Here is a 15,069-nt window from a genome sequence, read left to right on the forward strand (position 1 = left end):
AATGGAAAATGAAGATAGGAGGGACTAGGAGACAAGGAGGAAAGAGGAAGCAGTAAGCAGGAGTCAAGATGGAGAGTCTGGAGAAGACAGAACTGCCAGCCGCCTCTCCCTGGTAAGACCACGTGGAAATACATAGAAATGGGCTAATAATTAAGACAGAGCTAGCAGATAAGAAACAAGTACCCGGGCCAACAGAATTGTGTCTAATTCAGAGTCTCTGTGTATTATTTGGGGCTGATGCAGCGGCGGGACAAGACTAGGCAGCGGGAGGAAAAACTGTACTCCTTACACTTCTACCTACATTTCCAAACCCCAGTACTCTTACCCTTAATCAGCCTCTGCCTAGGCCTCAAACCCATCCTTTCTATGCCCCACCTCCTCACCCCACAGTGCTCCCTGCACACTGCTCAGTCTGTTACCACCAGAGCATAAAGCTTACACTGTGTTGGACCTAAAGGATGCGTTCTTTTCCATCCTCCTGTCAAAATGAAGTCAGCCCATCTTTGCATTTGAGTGGACTGACCCTGAACTGGTAATATCAGAAGAACTAATCTAGACCAGATTGCCTCAAGGGTTCAAAAACTCTTCTACCATCTTTGATGAAGCACTCAACCAGAATTTGTCTCCTCCATAGTAAGTACCCTGAGGTAACTTAATTATTGCTTAATTATGTGGATGATATATTTTTGTCTGCTGAGTTGTGGTTGTTTCTAACTAGTGCTTATAACTTAAAATACCATGTTTCTATTCGTTTACTTTCTGCCTCGTGGCTCTATTTCCTTTACTCTGCACTGCCCATGCTGCTTTCCTGCGTCCTCCATCCTGGCTGGCTACTCTGCCCTTATTCTTCCTGGCATGCTCTGTGCCTGGAAATTCTCTCTGGCTATTGGCCATTCAACTCTTTATTAAACCAATCAGACTGACATATCTTTACACAGTGTGATCAAACATCTTGCAATATTTCCCCCTTTTGTCTAAATAAAAAGGACAGTGTTTCAACTCTGAAAATAGTAAAACAAAAAGAACAGTTATCAAGTGAGAACCCTGTTTACAATGCCTAGTCCATTTGTGTTTAGAAATTCCAAAGAAACTACTCCATTATTTATCCTAACTTGGTGAATCCAAAGTTTTGTACCTAATTTACCTTCTATTATAACTAAAGGAAAGTGTAACTATCTAACCTTCAACTCCATCAATGACCTCAGAAGGATATATTTCTTGAATAAACAAAGTACATTGCAAGCAACTTTCAAAAATATAGAAATAACAGACACTTGGCTGCCTGGACAGTCACCAAAAGTTCCTCTGCAATATTGGGGCAACCATCTTCAGTCTACAGGCCTAGAACATCTGACAGACCTTTCTGTGGAGCAGGAATCTGGCAGTCTTTTTTCTTTATGTCCTGCTTGTCCAGTTTGTACAGCATACTGTCAGCAGACAAGGTAAGGACACTTTCTTGCCCAGTGGCTAGCCTTGCCACAATGAAAGCAAACTCCATAAGGAGTTTCTTTGATCCCCATCACTTTCTCTGAAGTAAATTGGTGCTGCCAGGAACAGACATGTCTCATTTTCATGAAAAGCCCTATGTTAACAAAACATTTAAATGCCATATCTGTAGGTCTTTAAAATGTTTGAAGATCACCTATCTTTCTAAAATATATCTGTTCAACCTTGAAAACATATCTAATATGACTATAATGATTATAAGCTGTACGTCTTTATTATTCTAAACAGTTTAAAGACTAAAACTTTACATAACATTTTAAATGAGCTGTATAGATAACATACCTTAAACAAAAGTAAAACATACATACAGTATAACAAAAACAACCTTAAATTTGTATCAATACACAAAATTCCATATCAATTTAAATTATTTAAGACTAGTAGTTGTTTATTTAGTTTAAAAGTAGTTTCAGCAATCTATCCTTTTATCCTATCATTTCTATATCCTCTCTTTTCTTTTCAAAAAGAAATCCCTGAATCTGATCTCCATTGCTCATCTTTTTTTCCTGACCATTACCAATAACAACTTGTAACCAACCCCAGTAAATGATGGAGTGAGCAAAAGCTACCCACCCTATCTTTGAGGAAGTGGACTATGTGATCTCCACACTACTTTCTGTGATATGGGGACACTGGCATTTTTGGGAGACACTGGGAAAACTGCCATAATGGTCAAGTCCTGGGAGAGTTAGCTGTATTGTTTGTTGTCTAGTCTCTGTGCACGGCATGGGAAAGTGCACGGCATAGCTGAAGTCCTGGCTGGAGTAGTCTGTGAGGCTGGACCATCTCAGCTGTTCTGGATGCATAACTCTGAGGAAACTGCAACACAGGCATTCTGAAAACCTGAGAATCTGGCTCCCATGGGCTACCCATTTTCACTGGCATGTGGTCCATTGCTTTGAAAACACATCAACTTTCAAAGGTAACATACACATCTGTATTAACACAAGCATGGAGTGTGCTGTGTGTACAAGTCAGTTAAAAATGATTTTTTACCTTATGTTTGAGCAGGTAAAAGATACCTGTCAACTTTATAAATAGTCTCTTTGGACCGTGTAATCAAACTGTGATATAAATATCTATCCATGCCATATGAAAGGGTGGCATATAATAATAAGTCATGAGGACTCTCTAGCCAGCAAGACTTGTCATCTCTTTTCATCTCAGCTGTTCACATGTCAAGGGATTAGCTTACATGTCACCTGTCCTGTAGTCCTTTTTGGTTTCCTCCCCCCATGTCTGTGGCCAAGATACTCAGGAGGTCTCCCCTGGTCATATCTGATCTCTATTAATCTGGAAGGAACCCGCAGACTTTCATTTCCTGTGGAAACAAAACCTCTCTCCCAATATAACACATTGTCTGACTTCCATTTTGAAATTAAGACATTTAAAAAATATATAGGTTGGTTTAATTTAGCAGTTTCTATAATCCGATGTCTCTTAGCAGCTATCACTTTTTATACATTATCATTTAAAAAATTCAGAGTTAATAAGACACCATATACGATCCAGACTTCCTGTGTTTTTTCCATCTTTATGTGGCTTATATTTTTTAGTTTACTATCTCTTTAAAGACTTCACTGTCATTTTCAAATTTTAATTTTTATTATAATTTTATTTTTATTACTTTTTCTATGACTGTCTATATCCTTTATTAAAGAATTATTTATCTATAGTATTCTGCCTGCATGTATCCCCACAGGCCAGAAGAGGGCACCAGATCTCATTACAGATGGTTGTGAGACACCACGTGGTTGGTGGGAATTGAACTCAGGACCTCTGGAAGAGCAGCCAGTGCTCTTAACCCCTGAGCCAACACTCCGCCCCCCTCCCCTTTTTTTTCTTAAGCCTATGCACATTGTTAAACACACTGTAATCTGTTTCAATTTTTTTTTTCTGTCTGAACCTGTTTTACTGCATATCTATAATCTTTTCTGTCTGCATGAGCAAAACCTCAAACCCAGCACATGGCATACATAGTTAATGGCTCACTAGCAGCTCAAGCACTCAGGCAACTTCCAGATGATGTGTCTCTATTCTGAGGCTGAATGAGGGACAGGAGACTAGGAAGCTGTGCTTGGTTCCATGTGTGTGTGTGTTAGAACCTTCTTTCTAAGTTTTTATTTTTGCTTTTGTTGTTGTTTTAGTTCTGATGTGGACACATTTGGCCAGACATTGGGTATGATTTGTGTTGAACCTTTTTGCTGGGACTGCCAGCTCCCCAGTTATGACATAGAGACTTCTTATTAATTATAAAAGCTCAGCTGATAGTTTAGACTTGCTTCTGACTAGTTCTTATAACTTCATCCAATTCTATAAATTTACTTCCTGCCTTGTGGCTTTACCTTTATACTCTGCCCATGCTGCTTTCCTGCATCCTCCATCTCTGGCTGGCTACTCCATCCTTCTTCCCAGATTCCTCTGTGCCTGGAAATCCTACTTGGCTATATTAGTCATGCAGTTCTTTATTAAACCAATCAGACTGACATATCTTTACACAGTGTAATCAAAAATCTTACAACACCTTGGCCATGGTCTCTCCACAGCAATAGAACAGTGATTAAAACACCTTGTATTTATTATCTTGCTTTGCTGGAGATTGAACTTGTGGGCAGGTGCTGTATGACTGAGCCAGACTGAAATTGTATTCTGTAACTCCTCATTACAAAACTAAATTCATATCTTGAAAACAGTTACCTTCTCTGAGAAACCATCCCCCACTGAGGCAGACATCTCTATAGTAGAGATTTTCTTTATCGATGGCTCTCTAATAATGACACAGAGACTTTCTTTTTACAAGACAGGATTTCTCTGTGTAACAGACCTGGCTATCCTGGCCTTGAACTCACTGAGATCTACCTGCCTCTGCCTCCCAAGTGCAGAGACTTTTTATTAATTAATGAAAGCTTGGTCTTAGTTTAGGCTTGTTCCCAACTAGCTCTTATAACTTAAATGAACCTGTTTGTATTATTTACTTTCTGCCACGTGGCTTGTTAGCTTTTCTCAGTATCATATACTTCCTTCTTCCTTTGGGTCTGGCTGGTTAATCCCCGCTTCAAATTCTTTCCCAGAGCACCTATCTGTGCCTGCAGGTCCTGCCTGTCCTCTTCTGCCTAACTATTGGCCATTCAGCTCTTTATTAAACCAATCAGAAGGTGCCTTAGGCAGTCAGGTTAAATCAGAGACACATCTTCACGCCGTGTACAAAAAGATTATCCCAACACATCTCCTCTGTTACCCCTGAGCTCATCCCATCAGAAACCTGATCATAGCACATTAGTGAACTCATATCACCAAGTTAAGTCCTGCCCTGGATTTTTTAAATTAACTTTTGTTGTATGTTGTGGAAAGACAAAAATGCAAATAAACAAATCAGTAGATAATGAAAATCCCCCTACTTTCTAACAGTCAGACCCTGACTGCTTGGATCACAGACCCACAGACTTGATGTCTTATAGAAACATCAAAGCCTGACCCTTAATGACCTCTCACCCCAAATGGTGAGTCTCAGGAAGGAAAATTGGAGGTCATAAGATGTACTACTTAAAGAGATGTTGAGCTGTGTACCTCTTACCTACTCCAACTTCTCTCTCTCTCTCTCTCTCCTTAGACTTGTTTTATCTGTGTGAATGTTTTATCTGCACATATGGCTGTATACATGCATACCTGGTACCCTTGGATGTCAGAAGAGTGTCGAGTCCTTATACAGCTCCAGGGACAGACCTGACTGGGGAAGTGAGGGCACTAAGAAATGACAGAGATAGCCGGTATGGTGGCCCATGCCTTTGATCTCCCAACATTCAGAAGGGAGAAACAGGCAGATCTCTGAATTTGAGGCCAGCCTGGTCTTCAGAGTGGGTTCCAGGACAGCTAAGGTTACACAGAGAAACCCTGTCTCACAAAACAAAACAAAACAAACAACAAGGAAAAGAAGTGTCAGAGACACACAGAAAAGCTGGGATGGGGTGGAATGTGCTCTCAAATCAATAGCACCCCAGAAGCGCAGTGTGTTTATTACATACAATTGAACAGAGAGGCAGGGCCACTGCATAAAGATTAACAAGGAGGCTTAGGGTACACAGCTGGGTCAAGAAGGGACAATTACCTAATTCTGATAGGTGCAATCTCTGCAGGGAGCAGTCTTCAGGCAAAAAGAATTCAGGATGAGAAAGCTATGGTGGATGTTTGCTATACACACTGTCAACACTTGCACTTAGTCCCCCAAGGAAGGCTTTGCCATCATCCCTTTGAGCCTGAGGCCAAGGAATCATGGCATGGTTGCCCATGTCAACAAAATACATTCTCTTAGGACTTAATTCATTCAGGGCTCCCTCCGTTGCCTATAGAAGAGAGTGACAGGTACGCTGAAACTAGAGTTACAGCCACCACATGGGTGCTGTCAATCAAACCCAGGTTCTCTGCAAGAGCAGTCAGTGCTCTTAACCACTGAGCTTCTCTCCAGCCCCAATTCAACTTCCCTTAACTGCTATAAAAGGACTCCCATCCTCGGGAGTACATTCTCTTTCTGAGAATCTGCTCACTGCTTTCATCCAGTGTCTATTTTCACCTCAAATGTTGATTTCCTTTTGTGTGTGAATGTTACTTATGGAGGAGCATGAGAGAGCTTCAGGGAGTTGGTTCTCTCCTTTGAGCTCAGGTGTTCAGGTTTGGCAGGAATCACTTTAGCTACTGAAATAGCTTACTGGCCCCAATGTCTATTTGATTTATTACATTTTCTTTTAATGTGTATAGACGTTTTGCCTCCAAGTATGTTTATGCATGCAGTGCTTGAGGAGGCCAGAAGAGGATGTCTAATTCTGAGATTTGAATTACAAAGGTGTGAGCCACCATACAGTTTCTGGGAATCGAACCTGGGTTCTCAGAAGGAACAGCCTGTGCTCTCAACTGCTGGGCCATCAAGATGTTTGATGTTTTATTGTTGCTTCCAGATTTGTTTTGTTTTCTACATTTTATTGGCTACAGTAGTACAGACACTAGAGCCAATTCATTCCCTCCTGTCCTGACCATGGGGCCAGACCTTCCCAGGAGCCCCTGCCTCCACTGGAACATCCCCTGCCAAGCAAAGTTTCCTTCTGTTGCTCCAACTGCTCCTCCAGCTCCTGAAGCTGGGGCCATAGTCTTGAATTTCAGCTGTGACATAGTCTAGCTTCCTCCCCACTGTGGCCCGAACTTGCTGCAGCTCCTGTTTGAGAAGCAATAGACAGACAAGCTCAAAGACCTTGCTGGATCCACCCAGAAAGGCTTGATCCTGTTTCAGGGTCGGGTTTCCTCTTGGAAACCTCATGCTGCCTCACCTTGCGCGGTGGTGGCTGCTCCTCAATTCTCCCTAAAGCCAAGGTCTTTTAGATCTCATCCACGGTGTAGATAAAGCCTGCCAGGAAGGGCGCCGACTCCCCAGCTCTGGAGGGGACCCTCTTTCTGGCTCTCTGAATGGTTTCCCCCCTGTAGTAGCAAAACCACGTGGATGTTTTTACACCAGCTATAAAGGCAATCTACTGAACCTCCATGCACATGACACTTGACAACTGTCAACATTTTTTAACGATCTACTTTTATCAGTTCACCCCTCCCCCCGTTGTTTGCTCCACACTCATCCCACTTTTTTGTTCATTTAAAATCAGAATTCCTAACTGTTAGTGTTCAGGCATCTGTACTGGCCTGCCCTCGGGGTCCTGACAGGATATGTCCTCAGCTACAGCCACTAAGAGCAACTCCTGTGCACATTCACTACATTCCCTTTTAAAAAGTGGGCTTTGGCCAGGTGCTAGTGGCACACGCCTTTAATCCCAGCACTCTGGAGGCAGAGGCAGGCAGATCTCTATGTGTTTGAGGCCAGCCTGGTCTACAGAAAGAGTTCCAGGACAGGCTCCAAAGCCACAGAGAAACCCTGTCTCGAAAAACAAAAACAAACAAACAAAAAAGTGGGCTTTGCCCACCTCCTGTCTCTTCTCCCTCCCTCTGTCTTACCCCATCCCTCTCCCTTTCTGTCTCTCTCTCTCTCTCTCTCTCTCTCTCTCTCTCTCTCTCTCTCTCTCTCTGCCGCTCCTCCGAAGCTCCTGTCCTCAGAGGCCAGTCTCCCCCTCCTCCCTTTTCCTATCTTCTCCCCGGAAATAAACCCTCCATGTGAGCCCTGTCGCATGATGGCATGACTCCTTCCAGCAGTTTTTTAAAACATTGGTGCCATAGGACACAACAGTACCTCCCGGCATCATGAGGCACCCGCACCAGGACCCTGGAACCCAGTCCACACACTACAGCCTCTACATCCAACACCGGCATTGAGCCCCCTCTTCTCCTCCACCTGTGGCCATTTCCCATGAATGAGGACTCATCTCTTGATTGTAGTTTCTTGCCTTTTGGCCTCCTCAAGTCCTGGTGCCAGGCGACCACAGCTCTCTCAGGCTCGGAGCCTTCGGCCCCTGTTCTTGCAGGCAACATACTGAAAGAGCTTGTTCCCACTCAATCTGATCCGCCTTGGATCCTGGGACACCAGCCTATTCCGGTCTTTAATTTTCTTTGTCTACCTCACTCATTGTGCTCACTTAATCTTCCTCTGCCTCATCCTTGCACCTCCTCACTTCCTTGGGGAAGTCTTTTGGAGACCCAATGACCACTCCTTTCAAATCAAATCTGGCCTCAGTATTCCTTGGACCAGACAGTTGGGGAACTGAGAAAGAATTCTTCACTTTCTTTTTCAATTGCTCAAAACCTGCTTGTGTCCATCTGTCCCTCTCTAAATATCCTGCCTAGGCCTGCTGCAACGTGCGAGTCAGAGATGGAGACAGTCCCAGGAAAGACAGAAGGCACTAACTGCTCTTTTAAAAACAAAACAAACAAAACAAACCTTGGACCCTGCTCCCTTAAGCTTCAGAGGACAAGATCAACTGTTTTGTCCCCAATTCCAGAAGAATGAGGCTTCATCTTCACCCCAAAGCAGTGTGCAACTCTCCTGGATTGGGAACCATATATGAATGCTTTCCTTCCTAACTCTCTCCTCATCCCTCTCTTTAACAACCCCACTCTGCCTCATCAATTTCTTCTCTATGTATCTTCATTGGTACATTTAAAAAATCCCTGATCAAACAACTAATCAGCTATCATTACAGGACTACAACTGTTAGCCACAGAGCCGGGGAGAGACACAGAACCCCAGAGGTATCCACATGCCCCAGGACAGAGTTCAATTAACTCTTCACTCTTTATTTAAAAGGTACTAACTCTACAATGACTGCCCTCAGTAATCGACCACCTGTGTCTCCTGGTAAACTGGATAGAGAGAGGGTGTCCAGGTGATGCTGTGGTGGTGGGAAAGGACCAGGTTTGTTTATGTAAAGATAAGAGAGCTTAATTGGTGATAAGGAAAAGTGACTTTAGATGTCTAAAAGACAAGTTCATTTCTCTCTCACTGTGCTAATGATGGAATTCTGATAAGCTATTCATCTGGCTGGGTACTATGGCTATACTGCCTTTTCTGTAATGTGCATTTCAGTACAGATTACAGTGGGAATGCTAATGTGTCTAAAACTTATCTTTCCAATAACTCAAAAAGTTCTTGTAAGATCCAGGCAGTCAACTCAGATCCACCTCAAACAGCACCTTGCCAGGTCCAAGCGGCACCGAACCGACCCACAGGGCCTGGACAGCAAAGTGAAATAGCCAGCTAGCTATTCCAGGACTTGGCCAGTACCCCAGCTTTCTTAGGTCCCCCGAAGATTGTGACACCCCGTCTTGAGAACATGGCGTCCCTATCCCCATCTCACCTGCTACTTTCTTGATCCTCACCTTTTTTTTTTTTTTTTTTCCTCCTCACTTTTTATAATAAGCAAAGGGGAGGAATTTTGGTATTCAGGCATCTGTACTGGCCTGCCCTTGGGGTCCTGACAGGGTCCTTAGCTGCAGCCACTAATATCACTCCCTGTGCATGTTTGCTTCATTCTCTTTTAAAAGTGGGGCCTTGCCCACCTTTCCCTCTCTGGTCTTTCGCCCTCTCTCTGTCTCCCCTATCCTTCCCTCTCTCCCTCTCTCCTCCCTCTCTTTCCTGTCTTCTGCCCCTCCTTTCCTCAAAGGTCAGTCTCCTCCTTCCCCTCCTCCCTCTCCCATTGCATTCCCCCAATTAAAATCTCTTCTGGAGAGCTCTGTGGAATGATGGTGTCTCTCTCTCCTGCCGTTTTTAAACAACACCAGCATCAATATCATCTTAACAATAAGTACTTCATCCAAAACACCCATAAACAAAATTAACAGTAAAGCCTCAGTGTTATCTAATACACAGTTTTAGTCAGGGTTCTCTAGACAAACAGAAGCAACAGGGAAATAAATATATGAAGATATACATATACACATCAAATTTTATTTTATTTTGTTTGATTGGTTTTTCAAGACAGGGTTTCTCTGTGTAGCCTTGGCTGTCCTGGAACTCTCTATATATAGACCAGGCTGGCCTTGAACTCACAGTTATCTGTCTTCCTCTGCCTCCCAAGTGCTGGGATTAAAGATGTGTGTTGATGCCACCCTGCTCTGAAATGTCTTTTTTTTTTTTTTTTTTTTTTTTTTTTTTTTTTTGTTTTTTTTGTTTTTTTTTTTCTGGGCTGCTACCTGAAGATGTAGCCCACTGTTGGGTGAGTGTCCCAAGCCAAGCAAGGCAGACAAGCCAAATCTCTCCACAAGGGTCCCTATTCAGGTGATCCTAATGTATGGCACACTGACATTATAACTGACCACACTAGACCCAATCCATGTCCAAAATCCCAGGGTTTCTTTGCTCAAACCAGAAGTCAAATATGGTTCACACACTGCACTTCTTAGTTTATTGAGTCCCACCCTACCTCACCCCCACCCCAGATCAGGTCTCTCTATGTAGTCCTGACCATCCTGGTACTTGCTATGTAGTCCAGGCTGGCCCTGAACTCAGAGTTTCTTCTTCCTCTGTCTTCTTCGTGCTGGGATTAAAGATTTGCACCACCAAGCCTAGTTTTCCTTATTTTTAATTGTGTGTTTGTGTGTGGTGTGGGTTTGTGCATGTGAGTACAGATGCCCGTGGACACAGGACTCAGCTTCCCTGAAAACAGAATAGTAGCAAGCTGACAGATGTGAACACTGGGATTAGTCAGACCCCCCCCCCCCCACCCCCCACCCCCCCCACCCCCCCCCCGCCAAGAGCAGCTCGGCTCCTAGCTACTCAGCCATCTTTCTAGCCCCGTGTTTGTCAAGCATTGAATACTTTTTACACATGTGTGTGCATGTGTGGGGCTCATGCACGTGTGTTGAGATGCTTATGGAAGCCAGGGGATAATCTGCACTGTCATCCTTAGGAAGGCCATTCTCTTTCTTGGGAAGTCGGTTTTCACCGGCCTGGAGCTCATCAATTGGCTAGACGGGCTGGCCAGCAAGCCCTCGGGACCCCATCTCTGCCTCTGCACAGGGATTACAAGCATGCCCCACATTATCTGGTTTATTCATGTGGGCTTTAGGGATCAACTCAAGTGCTTATGCTTAGATCAAGCACTTGGCATGCAGAGCCGTCAGCCAGCCCCACTGTTGTTTTGCGCAGCCTCTCCTCCTTTTTCCCTTTGCTACTTCACTGCCGACAGTTGCTTGTCACATTGTCCACATTTTAGACCTGTCAATCACATCCTCAAGTTTTCACCTCCATTTACTTGCACTTCTTGTAAACAAGTAGCTAGTGCTGAGGCCTCATGGAGCCCAGACTTTTCTGAGGTTGCCTTCACGGGCACACTGGCTTCGTCTTACTGGTGCCAAACCTGCTGATTTTGTAGCTATTGACATGTTCTAGATCACCCTTTCCACGTGGTAGTAGGGACCAAATTTGGCCTCACACCCCAGTAAGCAAGGGCTCAACGACTGAATCACACACTTTGGATGATTTTTTTATCGACACAGGTTCCCCTCCCCCACCCCCACCCCCACCCCCAGTCCTGGCTGTCAGGGAACTCTCTCAGTAGACCAGGCTGACCTCCAACTCACAAAGATCCTCCTTGCCTTTGCCTCCCTAGTGCTGGAATTAAAGGCATGCACCACCAACACCTGGCTTCTAATTACATTTTAGGAATCTATTTGCGTGTATCTGGGTATGTGTGCAGGTGCACACCAGCCCAACTTTTCATTTGGAGAGAGAGATTTGCTAAATTGCTCAGGTTGGCCTTGAACTTGCTCTGCAGCCTTGGTGGGCCTTAGACATGTGATTTTCCTGTCCTAACCCTCTAAGTAGCTGAGATGACAGTCCTGCTCTAAAAGATATGGCTTACTGTGTTTTCTAATTTAACTGAATGAAAGAAGAAAATGAAGCCTGTTTAAGGATGCCAACAAAGCTACCAACCATCTGTAACTCCAGTTCCAGGAGATCCGATGCCCTTTTTTGGCTGGCACCAGGCACCCCATGGTGTACAGGCTTACATACAGACAAAACACCCACACACATAAATGAAATTTAAAAAGAATTTTTTTTTCTTGTGGTGGTGCAGACAGCAGAAAGCTGACCTGAGCACAGACAAGCTTCCGACACCACTCCAACAGATCCCTCACTTGTGGGGAGAACTGAGGGGTACCGTGGATGGATTTTAGGGAGTCCCCGACAAAAACTGAGTTGAATTCTCAGTGGCAATGAGTCCACCGTGGGTTGCTAGGTGGGGCCCGGGGAATGCGAGGGTGTGGGGGGCGGGTGTTTGCTGTTCTGTGCTGCTGTTGGTTCATCCTTGTCTTTCGTCTCTTCAGGGGCTATTTCTGGAGGGCTATACATGAAACTCGGGGACCCGGTCTAGCAGCGGAGTGGAACGTGCATTTCGTGCGCTGCACAAACGTCGTCCCGAACTTACAGAAGCCCTTTTCAAACACACCCGGCCTCGGAGGGAGGAGCGGTTGGGGTGCGTGCAGATCCACTGTGAACGGAGCGGCAGAGCACTCAGCTCAGACCTTATCACCCTGCACGCTTCTCCGGTGTGGTTATCTCAGTTCACAGAGGAACAAGCGGGCCTTGTGCTGTGTGTGCAGAGCAAAACCTCCTGCAGCAAAGGATCCTGCTGCACTTGGCTGCTGGTGTGTGTGTGTGTGTGTGTGTGTGTGTGTGTTTCTTTTGTACCGTGTGAACTGGGTGTGGAATGCGGAGATGGGGAGGATAGGAGCGTCCTGGTTCTCAGAAGCTGTGAGCTGCGCCCAAAACTGGGGCCCAGAACTCGTGACCTAGAGGTATCAATGATTCACACATGTGGCACCCCTAGAGAGAATGGAGAACCTATGAGGAATTGCCAGGCTTGCATCTGGGTGAGGAGAACCCCGGGAAAAGCAATGAAATTTCCTGCCTTACAGAAAGGATAGGAACTCAGAATTAGAGTTTAACTCAATTAAAGGAAATAAAATTGACAATTTCCTGATAGGTCTGGCATATCTGCCTGATTCTGCAAGCCAGAGGCTCATGTCCCCAGTCCTCGGTGTCTGCCGTCTCCCTTCTGGTGACAAGCCGTCTAAGCTCTTTGTTCTGTATTCTAAATGCTGACATCCAAGGCCTCTGTGCTCAGTTTCCCAACACCACCTCCCTGCCATCTAACTCTGGTTAGACACTCCTTTCCCCTCCACTGAGAAGAACCCAGAGGCAAGGAAAGCAGTCTAGGAGTGCCAGAGCGGGCTCCAGCACCACACTATCTCTCCAAATGATTTTCAGCCTGGGAGACAGTTCCTCCAAACCAAAATGGAGTACTCCTTCAATCTAGTTTGGGTTTAACAAAATTACCTGCAGAGGTATGGGCAGAATGGTTGGTAAACTGCAGGGCATCAGCCAGGATCAGCCTTTGTGAACCCATTACCCCAAAAGGCTGTTCCTAGACTCTGGGAAGAGAGGGTCCTCTGATAGGACTGTTTGCTCCTCGCCTACTCTCCCATGGGTGCCGTTTTTCACTGGCCAAACTCTGCAGAAGCCATGGGACACTCCTTGGCCTCTGGCCCCAAAGCAGAGCAGAAGGGGGTAGAGACAGGGTCTGGAGCAAGCCCAGATGTGCAACACACCCTCTTCAACTCCTCTGGTCCTCCTGTCGAGACAGGAAAGCAAGGGTATATCAGTGCTGAGGGCTCAGTGAGCAGAGCCTGCTCTCAGTCCTGGATTTTAATGATTAACCGGCATGTCAAACACAGCCAGTCTGAAACAGAAGTCTTGGATTCCCTCATTTGTTTTTTGAGTCAAGGTTTCTCTGTATAACCCTGGCTGTCCTGGAACTCACTCTGTAGACTAGGCTGGCCTTGAACTTAGAGGTCCACCTGCCTCAGTCTCTCGAGTGCTGGGATAAAGCTGTGTAGCACTGCTGCCCATTTGCAGCCTCTTCCCTCACTTGTCTCAATGGGCATAGACACTCCTCTCTACCCAGCTGCTTGGGCTATATCAGAGGCCCTTTGACATACCCTTTGCATGCTTTCACCCTTCAGCTCCTCCCTAACCCTTTGGCTCTAGAGAAGGTCCACCTAGACACGATGACCTTTGTGACTATGCAAGGGATCAGAATCCACTGGAGACCCCACACAGCCCAAAGCCTTATGCCTCACCTCCCCAGGAAAGCCTTTTGCTCCCCTATCCCAGAAAGGCAGGGTGTTACAGAATTAGCTCTCATATCTTCAATGCCAGCCTCGAAGAAAGATGGCTTCCTCCTGCCTATACTGCCTCAGTGCTGCTTCAGAAAGGGCAGATAAACAGGACATTCGACTCCAACACAAAGCCAGACTTCTCCACATTGCACTCCATGGAATGGATGCCTCTTTTTCCTGTCTATTTCACTTTGCTACTATTCTCTAAAACACATCTCACAGACTACCTCCTCTCCACAGTGCCAGCCAGGCTAGCCTGTCACACCAAACTCAGGGCTATTCCCACGGCCTACCAATTTCTCCTGCATCCATTACTGACTCCATCCATCAGCTAGAGCTACCCAAAACCTAATTTGTATTATTTTATGTCCCTGCTACCAATACTAGGCCCCGCTCAGGTGCCCAGTTTCACCATGGCCATATTCCCCAATCCAGCATCTTTACAGAACAAGCTTTTTCCTTCTCAGAATTATGACACACATTTCACCTACAGAAAATAGTTCCCTCTGTCCCTGCCGATTCCTTCTTATCCTTAACATTTTAGCTTAAACAGAATCAAAGCAGAGAAATCCCCATTTTATTTAAGAGGCATCTAAGATACATCACTGCTCTCCTGGCCTCTCTGCCCCAGTATTATGATCCATCCCTGACGGCCCTTACCCGGTTTATGGCATTCATTCATTCCTTTGCTATTAGCCCATCTCCCCACTGTGCTGTAATCCACAGATGGGAAATGTCCACTGTGTCCAGGGTCTGGCCCAGATCAGATGTGCAATAAATACTAGATGGCAATGGATGGACAGATACTGGTAGTGTCATAGTGACAAAGTCACCAAGGACTTCCCAGAGACTACCACTGTTTTATCAAGGCTGAACATGTAAAATCACCCAAGAATAGGGTCAGGAGAACCCCCAGAATGGGACCAGCTGGGGTTCCAAAGCGAGGTGGTCCATGGG

The sequence above is a fragment of the Phodopus roborovskii genome, unplaced genomic scaffold, assembly GCF_943737965.1.
Source record: "Phodopus roborovskii unplaced genomic scaffold, PHOROB, whole genome shotgun sequence".
Lineage (NCBI taxonomy): Eukaryota > Metazoa > Chordata > Mammalia > Rodentia > Cricetidae > Phodopus > Phodopus roborovskii.